Genomic DNA, 21,837 nt, shown 5'->3' on the forward strand with positions numbered 1-21,837 from the left:
TCTAGTAACAAAGGTTTAGATATTGGTCAAAATGTTTTGCTGGGTTTGGGGATTTACAAAAAACCAAACCCCAAAATAAATAACAAACTCTTAACCTGCTTTCCCTCATTGCAATGAATGTAAAGCCAATGGGATCCTGAATCAATGACTGGATACTTTTTGAAACCTCACTCTGACAACATAGCTAAAAATAATTTTTTCTTTCACAACTGAACAATGATAACAGTTAATCCATTAAGCCATTTATGCCAGACAGTTCTCCTGCAAAGACACTGGAAATTCACCTCAGATCTTTATAGTATCATAGAATCATAGAATAACCAGGTTGGAAGAGACCCACCGGATCATCGAGTCCAACCATTCCTATCAAACACTAAACCATTCCCCTTAGCACCTTGTCCACCCATGCCTTAAACACCTCCAGGGAAGGTGAATCAACCACCACTCTGGTCAGCCTGTTCCAGTGCCCAATGACCCTTTCTGTGAAGAATTTTTTCCTAATGTCCAGCCTGAACCTCCCCTGGCAGAGCTTGAGGCCATTCCCTCTTGTCCTGTCCCCTGTCACTTGGGAGAAAAGGCCAGCTCCCTCCTCTCTACAACCTCCTTTCAGGTAGTTGTAGAGAACAATGAGGTCTCCCCTCAGCCTCTTCTTCTCCAGGCTAAACAACCCCAGCTCTCTCAGCCGCTCCTCATAAGACCTGCTCTCCAGCGCCCTCACCAGCTTTGTTGCTCTTCTCTGGAGTCGTTCCAGAGCCTCAACATCCTTCTTGTGGTGAGGGGCCCAGAACTGAACACAGGATTTGAGGAGCGGTCTCACCAGTGCCGAGTACAGAGGGAGAATAACCTCCCTGCACCTGCTGGTCACACCGTTTCTGATCCAAGCCAAGATGCCACTGGCCTTCTTGGCCACCTGGGCACACTGCTGGCTCATGTTCAGTCAGCTGTCAACCAACACCCCCAGGTCCCTCTCCTCCAGGCAGCTTTCTAGACAGACTTCTCCTAGTCTGTAGCACTGCACAGGGTTGTTGTGCCCCAAGTGCAGGACCTGGCACTTGGCCTTGTTAAACCTCATGCCATTGGACTCTGCCCAGTGGTCCAATTTATGTTCCAATTAAACCTTCTATTAAACTTAGGAAGTCAAGGCTGGTGCTTCTCTTCTTTCATTTTCTTCCTCAGGACATTCGTCTTGTGTTCTGGAATTCCTTGGTTACCCTACATGTTCCTGAATATCCCCACTAGCTTTGAAAGGAAGGTGAAGTTCCCATCTTATATCAGTCATGTAGACCTTGGCACCATTTTCTGATAGCCACAGCAATTGAATAAAGCTGGCCTTGTCTTGCTGAATGGAGGGATTTTTCTCCTTAGGATTAATGCAAAAGAATGATTCTTTTTTCCTAGTGAGCATAACATTCAGAAAATACCCTGTATTTTGGCAGCTACTTTCAAGAAAGTAGAAATGTGGAAAAATGGTACAGCAAATTATAGCTGTGGTGTTTACATCAATGCAAACTGTAGAAAAGACTTCAGACATGACTGCTGGTCTCAGAGCAGCAAAGCGCATGGCAGGGCTGTGAGCCCTGAAGCTCTGTGTCTCACCAGCTTTTCCCTTTTTCTTCTACTCAATTTCTGTTCAAGAGTTGCATGGGCTTTTTTAAAGAAGTGCTTAAATTAATTGGCACAAGTCCTTTTGCCCAGTTAAACACTCAAACAAAATGTTATATTTTTAAACATCCAGCACATTTAGCTGCTGTTTTGAGGACCTGGGTACTATGCAGGCTGAGTAGTCAAGACATGCACTTTTCTACATATAGTTTACTGGTTACTGGCCAGCCCAGATTGATGGAGACTGACATCTTTTCCATGTGCCTTGTGGCAGCTTATGTGAACACAGCAGCTGGTCTTAAATGGCTATCAGTATCAAAACAGTCAATCACTATGGGCAGTAAGTGGTAGCTTTACTGCAAATCCTCCAAGCAGAGAGACTAAGACTCAGGGAATACATTGACTACTTAGCCTTTATCTCTTAAACACACAGCATGGCTTGAAGGATAGGTCATGATGGCAACTTGAGTTTGGTGGCTGATATCACTGGCTGAATCCTAAAAGCTTGCCCCTTCTGGATGGGCTAATCGTGCTGCAGGAGGCTTGGTGGGCTGCCTGTGGCACGGCAGGATTGAAGCTGAGAGTGGAGCAGCATGCCTGCAATGCTGCCACACTGGTGGTGAGCAAGAATAACCTCATCAAAAGAGGCAGCAATTTTTATAAGGAAGAAAAGGAAAAAAAAAAATCATTCCGTGTACCTGGATGGTCAAAGTGCAGATGGCAGCAACATTTAAGGGAAGAACTGTATGAATTGTGCTTTTCAAAACCCAGTAGTCATTTATAGATATAGATAGGCCTGTCAAAGCAACTATACCTTGAGATAACTTTAAAAATACTTGTGTGATTAAAATGCAGCAACTGCTGCACAAGGCAATAATCAGGTAAAGAAGGGTCTGGGGAAAGAAAACCTCAAAATCTTGTGACTGTAGGAATGAATAGTTTAAGACCTCAGGCAAACACAGTGGAGGATTTAATAGACAGTGTTTGCAACTGTGCAATACATGCTGACTAGCATTGTATTACTTCTTTTAATTTCTGAGGAATCTAGGATTCCCTAATGAAATACAAATGGTTATAAAGACCAACAATGTGACACTAAAAAGCTGTAAGTCAGAGGGGCTGCTAGGTGCTTATAGTTGGAGATGTTCTTGATTTCTGTTATGTGTGTTATTTGCAGCTCTTTGGCTTTGGTTCCCAAGGGGACTGAAGAAACTAATTTCTGAGTAATAGGGTGCAGGATTTTTTAAAGGTTCCTTGAAATAATTAAACAAATGAGTGATGCTTTCAGCAGCATGGCTTTAACTTGTTGCACCCATTGGGAAAATATTTGTATAAAACCCCTTATAAACGCTATAACACAAAAAGGGCGACATACTTAACAAGGTGATGTACAAATGTACCAGATTCCTTTAAGAATCATTATGAGCATGCATATTTTTAACTACACAATAGAATTATCTAAAGCATTATTCTAATATCATAGTCTTGTACAGATTGTGCTCATCTGTGTTTGAATTTAGAGGTGAAATAAGTGTGGAGGAGGAGAAGGGAAATTCCAGCATGTGCTACAATGTTTACAGGCGAGCTATTTTGAGGAAGAGCCTCATACATATTTGACACATGGTAAAAAACCTAAAAAAGTTATTTAACTCTTGTACTTTGACAATATTGTTTCTAAAGTTTCTACTTCAGCTGTCTCCTGTGATTTATTCAGAGGGACCATTTCTCTTCCAAACAAGTTCAGCAAAGAAAATGTTCTTGCATTTCTGTGTGAAAGTACAATATTAATTTTGGTTTACTAAACCTTTCCAGAAAGGTTTCATAGCATTACAGAGATGTGAAGTGTCAAACATCTATACACTATATCACATCCTTCTGCTAATGCCTAACTATTCCCTGTGCTATGCAGAATGTGTTGTAAGCCATGCATATTTGACCCAAGGGACTGGGCTTGCCATAGTATCGACTGAATATTTTTTTCCAGAGTTCAGCCTCCTTCTGCTTTATGTTCTTGAATATAAAGTTGCCCCCCTGCTGCCAATGAAACCTCTTGCCTAGCTCAACTTTCTCCTTTGCCATTCGCACTCACTTAGTGTAATATCCTTTCCCACCCTTGAAAAGGGGTATGTTTGAGTTAACCAAAACACCAAGTTCACCTGGAAAAGCGAATGAAAGTTTTTTCTGTTTATTGAGTGAGGAAGTGTGTATGCCTTCTGTGGGGAAGCCACATGCCACAGAAGGGTAGAGTTGGCCAGAGCCAAGGACGGACCATTGCCAACCTCCTCCCACGGAACAGAAACACCGATTTCCATTTCCTGTTGACTTGTAAAATTCCAAATAAACCACAAAAATGTCAACATGCACAATGTCAAAGTAATTGCTTTGTGCAGGAAAAATAATTCTTTTAATGTTGATTTCAGTGGAAAAAGATATAAATATACTTTGGGTCAGGCCAGATGTAATTTCGTGACTTGGCCAATGAACCAAAAAAGTGGTTCAGCCAGTACTCCTGCTTACAATCTAACGTACTTAGAGAGCTGGTTTACTTGCCAGTTTATCTTCCTAGTCATTTCCCTGTGATCAGTATATCTTCCTTTATTCAGTCCTTTCTTGCCTGTAGATGAAGATAGACAAGATAGAAACACTAGAGATCTGACCCAAAATTCCTACTGTTCTAGTGAATATCAGACAAAAAAGGCTCTCAGAAATTTCAATTTTGAAAAAAATTGAATTAGAATTATTTTATTTATTTTATTTTATTATTTTTTTAAATTTATTTATTTTATTTATTATTTGAAAATTTGAATTACTGCAGTCTGAAAAGGTATAATTAATGTGTTAATATGCTGAAGGAGTTTTTCTCACAGCCTTATTTAATAAGAATTGAATAATGCCTTCTTGGACACATAAAACTTCTTTTACTAATTAGTGAAAATGGTAAATAAATTGATGCAATTTAAAGCATATCAACATACTGCTCTTTTGCCTCAGAAATTAAAGTCTTTGGAAGCTGAGTAGGGCTTTGTTGTAAGTTCTTTGCTTTTTCTGAAGATCTTATTTTCTCATGAACTGACAGTCAGGAGGGACAGGCACACTTAGCCTGGATTCGTACCTACTGGTATGAAGTTTCCTGAATTCACAGCAGTGTTAATGCAAAGCTCAGTGGAGGCAGGTCCCAGACTTTGTTCTGTATCATTAAAATATTAGGAAGAGCTTTGCACTCCCTAATTGAGGCTAGGCAAGACCAGGAGGGATGGGATGCTGCTAACAGGGATGGAGATAAAATGAAGGCCCTGCTCTTTAGGCAACGAACCTCCATCTCTGTAAGATAAAGTGGAAGCAGGGTCATCTCCGGAGTCCTTGATTCTGAATGATGAGAAAATGATTCTAGCGAAAATTGGTGAATTCTGTGGCAATTATTGTTTGCTCTGGAGACTGCTATGAGATCATTTGAAATACTGAGAGTTGTGTCTGGAGATCTGGGCTGCAGGAGGTGAAAAATATCTGATATTATTGGAAAATCTAACAGAGGAACAACACGTGGGAGAGGACTAGAGGAAGGAGATTAAGAATCTAGAGATGCTATTTTGTCATTCGAAAGTTGTCATTGTTCTATTCATTTTTTTAATATGCATGAGACTCCTTGTCTCTGTTCATCCCTGGGACATAACTTGAGCTCCCTGGACATTTGGCCTATGGAAGAATTAAGAGAGTGAGATGACACTTATTTCCACATGCAGTGTTGCTTTCTCATCCCAGGTGATCCTGCATCAATGGGGAAAAAAATAAACTCCATCTCTTTTTCCTTCTGACTGATCCCAGGAGTTGAAGCACACTGCCTGGGTCTCTAGGAAGCCACTGAGCTGCCTCAGCCTTGACCTTGGGAATCACCTGTTTTTGAGACCTTTGTTTCTAGTCAGAACATGGGGATAGTGGTGTTGCAGAGAGGCTGTAGGTCCCACAAGGTGGCTGTGAGAGGCCCAGGAGTACTCTCTGGAAGGACTCACTGACCACCAGATATAGGTTATCTGGTCTGATACTAAGAATGTGACAAGTGGTGCTATTCTAAGGACATGAGTTGCATCCTGCTGACCCTGTTGCTTGCCCTCCTGGGCCCTTTGACTTTTGTTTGTCATATGTAACAGGTCTCAGGACTTGGATTTCCAGTATATACCAGCATGTTCACATTGTTAGATAGACTGTGCTGGAGGCACCCAGCAGTGCTGCCAGGGATGACATGCAGCAGTGGACTGTGGACACTCATCTGCTACCTCCTCAGGTAACTCGAAGTGAGAAGATGTGGGGTTGTAAATGCTCCCATTCTGTCAGTGTCAAAGGAACTTTGGGTGTAATCACTCTCTTTATAGATCAGGGCAACGTTGGCTTGAATAATATGTCCTCTTGATCTGTTTTAGGAGAATCAACATATATAACTTCTTCCTCCCACATCACAGCCGTCATCGCTCTCACTGCATTAAAATCAGCTCCCCATTTAGCTCTGTTACTTAGAAGGAGGATCTACAGGCCTGTCTTTAGTGAGGATTTAGCTGAGACACCAGAATAGCAAGCTGTAGCAACCACACAACACTGAAAACCCTCTGCAAGATCCTACTGCCGCCAGTATGTGGGAAAATCCGTGGCTCTGGGGCAGGGAATGAAAAGATCACAGTTGTTGTAAGATGAGCTTAAGTTTTTCTTTTGTCTCCCCCAGCTTCTCATTGCACAGTCATAAATAGGGGACCAAACCCAGCCTGCTCTTCTTCACTGATTAACTAAATGGTGTAACCTGCTAGGTGCAACAGGAGTGCCAGTATGGCAGAGGCAGAAACAAGAATTAACTGAATGGAAGAATTAACTGAAAAAAGTGTTGGCTGTTCAGTGCAGTGCAATGCAGGGAAGCCTGAGCCAGCTTGGTACTGTAGTAAAAAAGAAACTAGAGGTACTAGACCTGTCACGTATCAAGGTTTCCAATTGAAAAGCAGCAAACTCCCACTTTCTTGGCCAGTAATATAAAAGTGAGCCCTTCCTTCTTTCAGGTGAACATGTGCAATCTTACAGTATCTACCTTTCCATCACTCACACAACCGTTCTCATTCTTCATGCAGAGTGGCTTTTCTAGACAAAAAACACATTTTCTTTTCTCCTTCATTTCTGTGTCTACTGAGCTCTGTCAAGTCCCAAGAAAATAGACAGGCAAAGGCTGAGATGAAATCACATGAGTGTCATGACACTTCTGACACCTGGTTTGGGTACATGTCCAGCAAAGGAAGCAGCACCTGGCTGTCAGACACTAGGCTGTACTCTGGCAGGATCAGCCTTCTCCTTGCTGAATATTCAGGAATACGACTAGGTAATACCCAGCATTTATAATACCTCTAGTAATGTAGAAAGGTCCTATATCCCTTTTGCCCTACAAATAAACATTACAGAAAACAAGCTGCTTTCTGTCATTTGGGAGATTCAGGCAAGTGAGCTAGTGCTCCTGTGGGAGTGGCACCAACCTGAAGAGTGGTTCTGCTGCCACCTTCCTCCTGTAGTTGGCCACATCTTTATGAACAAGCGGTCTGTTCACATGAATTTTCTCCTATGGCAGACATTCCACATCTCCTTTGAACGTGTGTGAGCCTGCTGTCTGAGTATACCAGGCTGCTTCATCTCCTGACCAACCACAGAATTCTTGTACAGTTAACGTGACTTTTCTGGGGTTGTCTGCCAACCACAATGTTCACCCAAGGAAGTGTGAAATAGCTGTGCTACCACCATGAAATACAAACCTGAAATAGCATCCTCTGTAGCACATCTCATATTAATAATGTGAAATATTATTTCACAGTCTGGCTAAACAGTCTTCCAATTCCCCTTTCCTAAAGTTATAGCTAACAAGTAGGTGAAAGATCACAAAACATCTCCCTTGAACTTTCCATCTGACCCCACTGGTTGTCGGCAGCTGGGAGGATTGGGAAGGCGAAGAGGCTCTGGGCCCCAGCCGGCAGCATGCACATGGCCAGGGACATGGCGTCTCGCATGCCTTCCCTCGCCCTGTGGTATGCCACAAGCCAGACCATGTCAATGCTAGCTTGCGGCATGCCGCTGCCGTAAAGCAGGTGCGTGAGATGCCTTTCACTCCAGCAGTAAGCATGCCACATGCAATACCCCCTGCTCCCAGCTTGTGGTGGCAGTTCTCCTTCTGCTGCAGCCTCCCTTGTGAGCCCTGTGAGTGGCACAAAAGCACACATAACCATAAGAAGGCTTATTAATGAGGCACAGCTCCATGTCAGCTCTTTACTGTGTTACGTTTTCCAATCTGCATTCAAATAGGTACACATTTAAGTTCTGAACTTTGAGATGGAATAGCAATAATTCAGAGCAACAGTTTTAAAATGTCCTGCAACAATTTGTGGCATTTCTTGTTCTTCGTGATTCTGCTTGTGAGACCAAGCTAAAATTTAACTGTTAGGAAAAAATGTTAGGAAATATAAATACTCTTGAGAAAGTCCAAAGCAATTGCTGGAGAAGGCAATCAGCAAAATTATACAAAGAAAGAAAACCAAAAGCATCAAGCAGAAATTGTGACTTGGAACTACCCAAAGTCTGGAACCGATAATACTGAGGTCTCACCGTGAGTGAGAGAGAAGGAAACAGAGAGATTTAAAAGTGAAGAAAAGGTGCAGTGAAATAAAGCACTGTGGGTTTTTTTTTCCAGTACTGCTATCTCCCCATCAATCTTTGAAATAGTGATTAAAAAAAACTTCGGCTTTGCAGAAAATTCAACGCTTTTCACTGTTAAAAGAAGAGGCACAACAGACCATCCCTTCTTCTGACATGTAGCTTTACATTCTCTGTTTAATAAGGGACTTCCCTAAGAAGCATCTAGTCAAAATTAGGGTCAAGGGGACAATTCACAGTGAATAATTTATTGGGCACATTTTGCCTTATTTTCCAGATTGTCCAGAAGGCAATCGTGATTCCTTTGAATACATTGGAGTTTACTCCCCAAAGTTTTTAAGGTTATTATTTTTAGACTGGATTCATGACTGAATATGATACTTGTTATTTGATCTCTGTTGGCCAGTTATTATTAGAGTCAGGCAACTATTCACAGTTGAACTAGACACAACTTATTTAAAAAATGCAGTCTAATTTCTGTTTGCAAATTATACCCAGTGAAGTCAGGTGTTTGCAAGATTGTTTATGTTTCACCTTCTATGAGCCATATACATAAAGTTACAACCAGGAAGAGCCTCCAAAGAAAGGTAAGTGTGAATATTTGGTGTTCATCTATTCTCATTTCGGCAGCACTGCACTGTGTCAGCTTCCTGATCAGATGAGCACCACATATAGTCCATTTACATTCTAAATTGTCAGCTAATATTCATAAACATTCAATTAATTTACAATTCAGGCAATAAACAGCACACCATTTTTGTGTAAAGGCTCCTGCAAACATTTAATGACTGCTCTTCATCAACACCTTGTGAACATCTTCATGAATATGACTCATTTATTTACATATTTGCAATTATTCTCATGAAAGGAACAATAGATGCTGAAATGGTAAATCACAAGATTTTGTACACATGGTCTTTGGTGAAGCATGTCATTGCAATATGATATATAGTTGTGGCTGGCCATATGGCTAACGTGATATTGCTCCTGTTCTCTGGGTAGTCAGAAATATCATTATCTTTTTTGGAAAGCCACGGAGGATGGTTTCTAGCTGAAGACAGTGGGGTCTTTCCCAGCTCTGCTCCAGGGCCTTCTTGTGCCCAGGACCTCTCACAGAGTCCTTACTTCCTTCTCATAAACTAAGGATCAGACACTAAGCTGTGAGAAGATCAATGTCAGCTCCAACCCGTTGCCTTCTGTTGAGTTCATCGCCTTGCATGAGGCTTGTGAAAGCTTTTTTTGACTCCTCATTCTCAGATTTTCTATTACTCACATTAGCCCAAGCTGTTTCGAGGTAAATATTTTCTCTGAAATGTCCTTTATTATGTTTCTCAGAAAAGACTAAGCACACCTAGAAAAAAAGTCTCTAGAGCTATCAGAGCAGCAATAAAACTGGCAGGAATGAATGTTTCAGCTGAGCAGTGCCCAGAACATCCAGGACAGAGTTTTCTGTTGAAATGAATAAGTGGATGCTTGTAAAAACGGCAGACCTATAAAAACATAAAGGCTCCACATACTTTTTACTGGTTGTCAGCTCACTCCAGTATGTGACTCAAAATGCTGCAAGTGGCCTATAATAGACCCAGTGGTTTTTGGCCTCAGCTGCTGTTGCTCTGCCCACACACAGAGAAACCTCTGCCGTGGGCTGTTCTCACCTGCTGTGTTGCTGCTAAACATTTCAGAGAGGCTCCTCGTGCACCTTGCTCATACAACCAAGTGTGGCCCAGTCACTGGGGTGGCTAAAGTAAATATACTGCCACTGAAGAGAAATATTTCATTTATTTTGAGTCAGAAAAGCAGGGAAAAATGCTTGCGGGCAGTGGTTTAGCAGGTAATTTCACCAAGTATCAGTTTTACAGAAATTCTGATTTCAGAAGTATGTTGGGAGGTTGTATCTGCCAAATCCTCGTGAAATGTTGAGTCACTGCCATTACATGGATTGGAGCAGTACCAGGATATGTCCACACTTTGTGACTTCATCTGCAGCTGAGACATAAGAAGGGGAGTGTTGGCTGTTGTATACACTTACGGCTTCACAATGTGAGCCTTTTAGGCAGGTGAATAAATAAGAATGTGTGCAACTAAGTGTATATTCATATTTCCCTATGTCTTCTGTTTACAAAGTAATTCCAGTAAGCTGTTGCCAGCCAAACCTCTAGCCAGTGCCTCATTTATTAGTGTGATTGTTTGCAAAAAGTGTGAAGTTCTTACAAAATCAAAACAACACTTCACACTGAGTTCAGTAAACATAAATCAGACTTCCACTTGCCTCTGTTTTCCCTTGAGTGCCCATGCTTTAAGCAGGCTACAGCCACAATAGCTGTGTTAAGATAGTTGGCTTAGGCTCTTTTAATGCCATTATCAACCTCACAGACAGGGCATAGTTTGCTATCTCTTTTATAAGTTCAGTAACAGTTTTACATCTGTCATAATTCCTTTCCTCTGGTAATTAGTGGGTAAAAATGAGAGAGCTTTACCTCACTCTCCTCTGAAAAAAGTAAAAAATTTCATGGTAGCTCAGTTTTACAAACTGCATGACACAAGAACACATCTAATTAATACTGTTATTTCTTAAAGAGAAATGTTCTTAGTAGAACCAAAAATAACCCTGTCTGCTCAAGCTTGAAACTCCAGAAAGTCAAGAAGAAAGATAAGCTAAATTAAGTTTTGATAGAACTAGGTGCCTTGCCACAATGGCAGAGCTTTTTAATTGCTTCTGCTGAAGTAGTACTTCTATTGAAGAATTAGTTCTGTTTAAGGAAGTAGAAGTACAGTAAATTCTGAGGCTAAACTGCATTTAACAAAAACAAGTTGCCTACTCCAGCACAGTGCACATGAATGCAGCCGTCGTGAACATGAGTGAGGGTGAGCGGCAGACTCTTCGGGTCGGAAAATGCGGAGAAAACCTCATAATGAAAGCACAGACTGACATTCTTTCAAGGACGCTTAAGTTTTAACAAAACTCTCCTTGTCACCAGAATGTAGTTATTCAATCAGGAAGGCCCATGACTTGTCTGCAAAGGTGATATTTGGTGCTGGCAGGTGTTCTGTGTGGCCAGCTGTGATAACCCCAGCCCCCATCACATCACAACTTTGACCTGGCTCTGAACTCCTGCTGGGACCACCAAGGGCTGGGGAACAGAAGCAGAGGGATGTGCATTTGTGATGCTAGCTGATCCTCTACACCTATGCACCCAGGCATTATACCAGAAGGCTTAAATTTAGCTGAAGCTTTGTTAAGATATGAATTAATACATCTGGCTGACTTGTTTTAAGTTTTGCTTCAGTCCCAGTGTCCTCTGTGTCCAGATGCCCTAGTCTCCATGGCACAGAGCAAGGGTCTGGGGTCATGGGCTGATAGATGGGTCAGGTAGCCAGTTTCAGAGATGCTGGCTGTCCCTCTGGCTTGTGAGAACCCTGTTCATCCCAAAGTGCCTGAAGCCATTGCGACACCGAAATTATTCATTGGAATACTTTGCCTCGAGGGAACTGCAAGCTCTATTTCTTTAATGATTTTAATGGTCAGAATTGTGCCAGGTCAAGCCATTTAACTGTGTATTTAATTAGTCATCTGTATGCATACAACTTAAAGGCGTTCAGCTGTGCTATTTTATAGAGATTAACTAAGTGGGCAGTAAATCATCTATGCCAGCAATAAAAGTATTTATAACAGTTTTCCTTTCTTTCTTTTTCTTTTTTTTTTCTTTTTTTTTAAATTACTATTACTTTTTTGTACTGTTAGAGGTCTGCATGAGAATAGTTCTGCTTTAACAGATGGGAGAAACACAGTTTGGGGTTTTGACTGGCATGGACTAGAAACAACAGTGGGTAACATAGAAGGAGCTGAAAGGTGAAGTTCACAGCAAGACAACCCAAAAAGTTATTGCCAGCTGCAGGCATTCTGTGTTAAAGAAAACAAACATGCAAGAAACTTGGCTCTGTGGAAGCTCATAATTTAAAGAGGAACAGGAGAAGAAACATGACCTGAACTGGTAGGTAGTAGTTCTCTGGATTGAATAAATCTTAAGAGTGTTTGGCTGCTAACAGCTCACAAGTCTACACTGGCAAAATACTGCCTGGAATCAGCACAGTTAGCCTCCTGGTCTTGCTTGTTCTCTAAGTGAATGAACCATTTTCTATGTAAGTGCCATTGAAATGCTGCAAGGAATGATGGGACCATGATCCTGCATAGATAAAATGTGTGTTTTGAAGCAGGGAAATATTTTTGTACCTACATCACATGGAGAGTCCCTCCTAAAGCAAAGAAATGTGCTTGTTGTTAGTTTTGCACAAATGTGTTCTATGCTGCCTTTCACAATAAATCTTTTAGCAGAACACTGGCAATTTATAATGAGCACTGACCTGTGAAACAGAAGAAAATAGATATTGTTAAGAATCTTGGCTCGTTTGCTCGAAGGTCATGTGGCAGGGCCAGGTAACTTTTGAAGTGGTGCATGGGGAGTTGTTTGAAGGGTATAAACTGCAATAACAACATGACTGACCTGAGTGTGTAAGCCTCTTTGCACTACTTGAAATGTTTAGCCCAATAAATAACATCATGAGACGTTCATTCCCATCATGTTTTTCTTCCAGTTTGACCCAGAGGGGTGGCCAAAGGTTCTCCATGCGTGTGGTTTGCTCTCAGAGAAAATAGGCAATGGAAGCAGGTGCCATTAAACCATTGCTGTTTACCATGATCCTGCCACCCTCAGATCAAGTGGAAGCAAACAGCAGGAGACATCCTTTTTGATCACAACTTTTCAAGTAATTCTTGACCTCTAAATCTTTCCCTTGTTTTTCAGTCCGGTCAAATGCTTACCTGCTGCCCTTTCTTTTGTTATTCTGCTATTCCTGCTACAAACACCCAACCATCTGCTACTGTCTGCAAACATAGCGTGTAGCCTGTGTAAGCATAGTATGTAACCTGAGGCTATGTAGTTTAGATTTTACTCAAGATATTACTTCCCACTTATCCTCTCATGGGTGTTGTGTCTCCAGGAGGTGCCCATGGGGAGTGAGGGTGACAATTCCTTAGCCACTGAGAGCTTAAAAAGACTGCTTGGTCTGTCAGGATGGGTGAGGCCTTGGATTTACCCTATTGGGAGAGTCAGTTGTATCCAGATCTTGCGCAAGCCTCATGAGAAGTTAAAATTGGCTGTTGTTAGTGCTCTTCATTCATAAACTCTTCAAAAATATTCAGCTGTAGGTAGGTTAAAACACTTTATCATACAGGTCATGTTTGGCAGATACTTCTATCCAGACAGCTAATCCTGGGTAGGAAGAGAGGATTTTTGAAAGTGTTTTCAAAAATCCTCTCTTCCTACCCAGGATTTTCTGTATGGATAGAACAGTATCTGCAAACACTTGCCCTGTATGATAAAGTCGTTTTAACCTACCTACAGCTGAATATTTTTGAAGATTCATGCAATGAAGAGCACAAAGAGCTGCTGGTCAACCTCAGATGATTGTCCCAGAACAGTAGGCCTGTCAATGATACCTTTTTTTCCTGCTCTCCTTCTTGTCATTTTCCTTCCTAGTTCTGTTCAAACAAATTTGTTCCCCCTTCCCAGCTGAACCATTTTTTACAGTGTTTGCTCTTCCTCCCTATTAAATTAATCAATTGAACAAATCTGCTACATTTCTGAATGCAGGAGTGACTTCTCCCTCACCATCCTGCAATGTCCTGGCTCAGTCCCTGACTGAAAGGGTCTCCCTGGTGGATGTGTGTGTGTTTGAGGCACATAGACGCTGGCCAGAAGGAGTACACTGGCCTTTACTTCTCTGTCATGAGCCAAATGAGATGGGAAAATGTGCTTTGACAGATCCATTAGTGTATTGCTCCACTGGTGGCCCTTAGACATAGCATCAGACACCTGCTTTACTCTTCATCCCCCGGCCAAACAGCAAGTCCTTTGCAAATACAGGGTTCTTTCCTCTGGTCAATGCTGAGTGAGCTCTTTTGTCTTTCTGCACAACTGCACAGGATCAGACCAGAAAGGATAAGAGTTTTCCATTTCCTCCAAAGCCCTTGGAAACCCTTGTTGGCATTTGCTGTGCTCACTCTTCACTAGCCCCTGCAGGAGCTCTGTTTGCTCTTCCTGTGACTGCAATTAGCAGCGCTCCTCTTGGCAGCTCTCCTGCCCTGGTACATTTCTTTTTTGTTATGCTAATAGGCTTATAACCAGCTCCAGCTTCTGAGACTGTAATACACCCCTTTTGATTCTCTGATCTACTTCTCTCTGTGCATCAGGGCAGAGAGTGGTTTGCCAAGGGCCCAGCAGAACGTGTTTAGCTGACTGATTCTAGTTGTTCCTCTTAGATCCTGGCATACTTCTGAGATTTGTCACTTCCACACAAATCATGCTCCTAATCCTGGGGTTTAGCAAAGTTTGGATGGATTTGAATTCTACTACATATTTTTTAGGGGAGATGATAATGCTCTCTGATGAAAGATTTCTGGATGGAAAACCTCTGTGCTAAATATGAGCATGAGAAAAACATCCTTTCAGTCCAACATTCCCTCTTTTTTTAGTTTAAGGATGGATGCCCATGTTAAGATGGCAGTGTGGATGCATTGAGGTTCTGAACTTGTACTTGATACCTGAGGGTGAAGATATGATTTATGGTTGCTATAGAGGCATGTACAAACATGGACATAACTTAGATCCTGCATTACACAATGTGGTCGACATGGAGCTGATTGCTCAAATTACATTCCCAGGGAGCTGTGCTTCCCTGTGGAAACCCTTTAGAAATGTTCAAGCCTCATGGGACTGTCTTTCTTCAGAACAGAACAGGAGCATTTTCATGCCTTGAAGAAGAGTATATGACAAAAAAGTTTCAACCTGATTTTATAGCCATGCTCCTCTTTCAGTGCAAAGATGATTGGCCTCTGGAGTTCCAGTCTTTAGTATTTCTGCTGCTGTACCATTTCACAACTGCTTCCCCCACCACTGATGCAGGAGGAGCACTTGGATTTATGGTGTTATGTGTGAAGTTCACATAACAGGCAGTTCACTGCATGAAGTTTGGACTGCTGTACCACGTGAGGGATATTATACCATTCCACATCTAAGCAAAGCACATATCCTACCATAAACACCTATAAAAGGGGGAAATGTAGCCCAGCATGCAAGACAGCCAGGAAATTGTGGTGTGAAATACAACAAGGGCAGTTCCACTGACAAACACAGAGGAGTTGTGCAGGCATTGAGACACAAGTGTTCTCAAATTCATCTTCTAGAGTAAAGCCCTCCTCTCTCTTCCTTATGAATTTCACCTTTCATGATGCTTGCTGATGGAGCCATGGTTTGAACATCACTAAGAAATCATTTGGGGTGGGGGAAATTGGATGGGAAATATTTCCACAGGGTGTCTGACTGAAGACATGGACATCAACAAAAATTCATATGCAATTACCTTTTTTGTGTCAGGAGCTGAGTGTCAGGTCTATGGTGGCTGATGTAAACAGCTGCACACTGTGGTATCATATGTGAACACAGAGGTGGGATTTTTTTTAGAAGCATGAGCAGGGATTAAGTGGCATGGTTTGACTGGTTTTTGGGTTTTTTGTGGTTTTTTTTTTCCAGAAGACAGAGTGCTGTTTGCTTTCCTGGAGGTTTAATTTGTTCGTCTAACCTCTCTCTGACAGTAAATATGACTTGGAGGATCTTTGAGTTCTGGGATAACACGAGCTTTGACTTAGTACAAAATGGAACACCCTTCAGTGTGTTGGGGTGGAGCAGACATCTGGCCAAAGCTGAAGAGCCCTTCCACAAAGTGGGTCTTCCCAGACACATCTCATGATGTGAGCGCTCGCTTATCTGGTTCTCTGGGGACTATATTTTTTGCCTTTAGGAAATCCTCCCTTTATGTCTATCTAAAAGGAAAATGCAGGCAGTAATGCCCTTTGAAACCTGCAGCAAAAAGCCTTTTCTACTGCCTTCCCCATATCTCTGTTGCTCCGCAGTAAAGTTTCAGGTGTATTACATTTAGTTTGTTCGACAGTTTAAGAAACTATTATTGTAAGGGAATCAGATGCATCTTGTGTTTGGAAATTTGCTTTGTTGTTATTGTTGTTTTGTTGGTCCTAACTTGCCATGGAGAAGGCAGCTGCTCACTGCTCCTGCCTTTAACATTGTGAAGGTCTGCTCACCCCCAAATGCTTCATGCAGCCAGGGAAAGAAAACACCTGCATTACAGACATTTATGGGTAGGACAAGGCTTTCTCACTAGGCATCCTGCCCTTATTATTTTACTTCAACAGCACAATTAAAAAATAATTAAAAAAAAATCTGTACAAAAGGCAGTGAGAATAGCTGTAAAAGCGTCCCAATATGTGATCAGAAATCAGGGAGAGTTTGTGCCGCTGGCCTCAGTAACCTCCTAGTAAGTATTAGTGTAAGAGGCAAGGAGTTATTTAGGTTATGAGAGAGACTCCTTTGAGTGGCAGATAAACTTTTGCCAGAGTAGTCCTACTACACCATGCATATCAAGTTTCCAAAGCTGATATGCCTTGTGAGCACTGCCAGGCACTTGGTTTTCCAGCACTTCTTCCCACCCTCACAGGGATGAAGCCGGGGCAATGCACAAGGCACTGAGACCCTTACCTCTGCCTGCCCTGCCCCATGGCCACATGGTCTTCCACAGCCCTGTTTTGTTTTTCTGACAATGGAAATCTCTGTGGTAATCATTCACCTGATCTGTGCATTTAATCAATTAGTTCACTCAGAAAGAACAAGGCGTCCTTGTGCGTGTGGTGGATACAATCACCGTGCTAACTGGCATACCAAATGCAGTTGGTTTTCAGCTGTTGGTTACATCATGTCTTGTATTTCTTTTTTGAGACAATGCAAAAGTCAGGCTACAGTGCAGGTGGGGTTCAGGTCTGTAACAGTCCTCTCTTTAAAAAAAAAAAAAAAAAAAAAGCATCAGTAATCCTAAAACTTTAAAAGGTCATAACTGCTGTGAGGTGGGAAATCCAGCTGGGAATATTCAGAAAACTAATAGCAACAAGGAAAGGCAAACCATGGTTTTATCTGATCTTCTGAGGAGCCTGACCTCCACTTGACCTGGTGTAAAGCAGCCCTAATGTATGCATATTGCCTGGGTAGTCCTGGACGAGCTATTTCCAGCACAAGTGAGAGGTGATTAGAGCAGTAAAAAGCCCCATTCTGGTTTGTTTGTATTATGCTGTGGGGGGCACCAGCAACTCTTCAGGGTAAGTACTAAGGCCATGGAAGTTCATTTTATTTCTCTGTCATTCAAATCCTGTTAGTACAGGAAAAAAGTACTGTCCTAATCATATAAAATTCTGCACATTAATCACTTTTCTTTTTCAATAAAGCATCTTGTCAAGAAAGACAAAAATGGAAACTACGGCATAGTCTTGATGACCCCATAAGCCATTTTAGCTAACGAATACACTTAAATCCCTTCTGTGATAACTCTGGAGTTGATCTTTCATTTATGTTCTCTTTTTAACAACATAGTTACAGCTTTGGAGCTATGAAACAATAGCCATATGGATAGTAATTTTGTTGTTATTACTCGATTTGATTTGGTGAGTAGCTAAACTTCACTTGCTGTTTCTCCCTTCCTAGCACTTGCCCGGAGCCTAGGATGCCAGCACAGGGCAACTAACCATAATTTCTTGCCCACTGGCAACTGGCTCCTGTGCTTTGGACTAGCTCTTAAAATAAACTGCATGTCCCCCTACACTGGGAAGATGTGTTCTTTGAGAAAGAAAGAAGCTGAGGACACATCAGCTTTCCAGTCTTGGGGCTTCCCATTTTCTTCAGGAGCAGGGAACAATGCAGTTTCCCCAGTGCAGGAGGAAACCCTTCCTTATGGCTCCCCCAGGCCCTGGCTGTGGTGGAGATAGGCAGATGCTGTGACTGAATTTGTAGTGAGCCCACCAAGCGCAGGTGCATGACAGCTCTCCTGGGTGGTGTAACTTGCCTGGTATTCCTCCCAGGCACAGGGGGTGTCTGGAAACCATCCAGACATCTCGTGCTCCTGCAATCAGAGATGGCACTGGCTGGGCTCTGCTTTTTGAAGCCCTGTGTTAGTGATACGGTGTCCATAAACCGAGAAGGCATGCACCAGAAATACAGATTATGGCATCATTTGCAAGTAAAACCTTCACATGAGAGAGGGACAGATGTGTATGCTTCCTCCTAAGCCTACTTGCCGTAGGTGGGCTGAGGGAATATACAGAATATACCCTCTTCAGGAGGAGTGATTAGCCATCTTGGTGCCAGGAGAGCCTTGCCTTTCCTCTTGAGTGTAGAGCATTACAGACATAGATGCTACCTTATCACCCAAATCCAGGTGCTGAACAGGATTGCGTTGCCCCATGGATCCTTTAAGCGCCGATGAAGCCCCAGTTCAACCATACGTAGAGTGGAGCCCTATACAGGAATACAGCTAGAGGCTAGAGGCTCTGGAGGGAGCCAGAGGGAGTAATGAGGCAGCATGGCCAGCCTGGTCAGCTGCAGTTGCTGCAGAGTGTGGCTGAACAGATTATTTTTCTTTTTAGCATTGGAAAGAAAGCTTTTGTGAATGTTTAAAGGACAATAAGTGAGCTTGGCATACATTTATGAAGTATTCCTGCCAAAATTAAGTGCAGCAGGAGAAAAAACATGGGAAGGCCTATTTGTTCACTGGCCAGGCAGACAAATAAGGCAAGCAGCACTGACACCACAGAGATTAGTGGACCTGTGCTGAATAGCTAGTGAAGAGCCTCAGAGGAAGGATAAAGCACTACATCCTCCTAAACCACTCTCCTCAGTTCATGCAATGGGAGGTACTGTTGGTACAAACTTTCTGCTTCCAGTGCTGGATCTTGTGGAGAACTGCAAGGTTCCTTATTACTCCTCAAACTGACATTAAATATTGCCTGAGATAATGATGGGAAATAAAAAAAGGGACAGGTTTGTTTAAATAGTGTTTTTAAAGGCAGTATGCTATTTCATTGGGTAACAACATCTAACAAACAAGAATCTGCGTGAAGGTGCCCAGCAAAACTTGGCCTTCATCCTCTGAATTTGAAATAAATGATTACATGGGCAATATTATAAACCAAGAGGGAACACCAAGACACACTAGAACTTGAATGCTAGAGCAGAATTTTGGCATTGCTACAGTCAAATCATGCACTGACTGTGCTGAGGCTGGGTTTTTTGGAAGTCTCTAATGAATAAATGGGACAAATGCAGTTTTCAACCTTTACTCAGACTGATACGATTCATTTAAAGATTCCAGTGGCTCCTCTAAAGCACGCTTAGTTGGAGCTCAGACAAATAAAATGCTGATGTAGCTAATTAATGAAATACAGCTTTAATTTTACTTGTGGGTTGAAATCTGTGCAATCATTAACCTGTTTGAAGTGTTTTGCTGAGTTAGGAGCTAAGACTTCGTAAGAAGATGAACGTGGATTGAACTCCAATAGTATTTTGCACAAACTTGATAAAGCATGGGGAAGTAGCTTTTCTAGTTGACTTAAGTGTCCACATTATTGTGGAATAAAAGTAACACTTGGAATATCTGCATAAGTCACTCTGAAGTATTTAGAAAGCATGCTTTAATGTGTTTTCTTTATTAATGAATGCATGTGCTTGCAGAGTGAAATCTAGGAAGGTGAAGAACAGAGCACAGCAAAACCACCAAATAATTCAGGAAAGAAAACAAAGATGATAAACTACAGGGAGCTCTAAGCACCTTCTGAATATAGCCAAGGTACAGATTTTTTTCTATATGCCTTGATTAATATAACTTACTCTTGCATGAGGTGCTGTGGGATCTTTTAAAGAGCAGTTTATTTTAGAGAACTACTAAAAGCATAGCTTTTCCTAATCACCTGCTGGAGCAGCATTTCAGTATTGACTTGGAAGAATACTATATACTAAACCATCAAAACTATTTTCTGTAACCAGTGGAATTTATTTTGGGGATCTTCTATCCAATTATCTGCACAGGCCAGCATTTTATGACAATGGCTTGATTTCTTTTATCTATTCATTTTTGTTCCTAATATGCATGTCATTTTGCTATCAAAGCACACTAATTCTCCCTCTCAGTCCACTGGTGGATGCATCCCGTTATACCACACATAAAACTGTATTTGTGCATGTCAGTGGGAGAACACATGAGGGTGTGCACATCTGAGCTATTAAGAAATGGGCCCACTCGCCTGTTTTTTGATTTTAAGGAAAAATAAGCCATCTTTAATTTGCTCTCTATTCCTCCCTCAAGCTATTGTGCAAGCTAAAATAACAGCTACCCTTGGTCTAAAAATGCCTGTGCTCCCTTTAAATCTCTTTTGATGGACTACCATCAGACTGTTTCTTGTGCTGCTGATGCTTCACCTCACATTACAACACACGTGCAGTGAGGAGGCCATGGGAAGAGGAGACAGAAGCATGGAGATCTTGCCAGAAACAGAAGTGGCCAGCAGAATATGGCCTTGGTGCCAGAGGATAGTAACAGTATCAGTTTGCTCTGCAGCTGCCACCTTATAACAGGATACTCTAATAGACTGAATAAGAGAGCTGCAGTTCCTTCACTACAATTCTCTGTTACACTAAATTATTAGAGTATTAAAGGCAGTGGCAGCCAGCAACAACATATTCCCACATACCATCACTCGAAACAAACCATATGAGGCTTCAGATTTTAATTTGGTATCCTTTTTTTCTCTATTTTTATTGGATAGGAGAAATATGATTTCTCCTTTTCCTGATTTTGGATACTTACACACCTTTTTTTTTCTAGTGGATTAACCCCATTTTCCATCTGGAGGCCTGGGATTGCACCATGTTTTCTTTGCTTTTACAGTCAGCTGGAAAATCTCCAGCCCCAAATGGGGCTATATGCCCTTGGCTTTGACATTTTGTTTCTAGTCTCTGCTAATAATCAGGGTTAATTCCTCTGCTTGTCCTGATGATTTGCAGGCTTTGAATTGCCCTAATTCATGCAAATGCTTCTGTCTCTGCAGTGGCCACCCTGTCCTACAGCTGGCACTTCAGCAGCATCTTACTCTGTGTTGGGAATGTGAGAACCACATTGTAAAATAGGTGCCTTTCGTGTTTTGCTTTTCTCTCCCATGGGGAGGACAGGAGCGTGCAGTGTGTGGGCACACCCGTTACCTTGTCCTATGCCTCTTCCTCCAGAGGTCAACCACTCCCATCTTCCTCCTAAGCAGGACCTCCACTTTTCCTGTGAAAACCAGAGAGATACACTGGCATTATCTTTCACTGTGTATATGACTTCCTTTTCTCTTACAGCTGTCCTCTACAGTCTGGGGAGTGGGAAAAAATAAGAAAAATTTGCATAATCACTCAACAACACAAAGTTTTATCTGGACTTGAACCTCCCTCTTCCCCTGCTAGATTTTCTTATGCAAAAAGAAACACCCATCCCAGCATAAGTACCTTGGAATGTGGCAGACATTGCCACATTAGGCATAAAGCTGAAATTGGAGGGCTAAATGATATGAATGTTAGAGAGCCAAAGATATTAGGGTAAATAATAGCTACAAATTACTTGGGTCTCTCAGGAGCAGGAGAC

The sequence above is a fragment of the Phaenicophaeus curvirostris genome, chromosome Z, assembly GCF_032191515.1.
Source record: "Phaenicophaeus curvirostris isolate KB17595 chromosome Z, BPBGC_Pcur_1.0, whole genome shotgun sequence".
Lineage (NCBI taxonomy): Eukaryota > Metazoa > Chordata > Aves > Cuculiformes > Cuculidae > Phaenicophaeus > Phaenicophaeus curvirostris.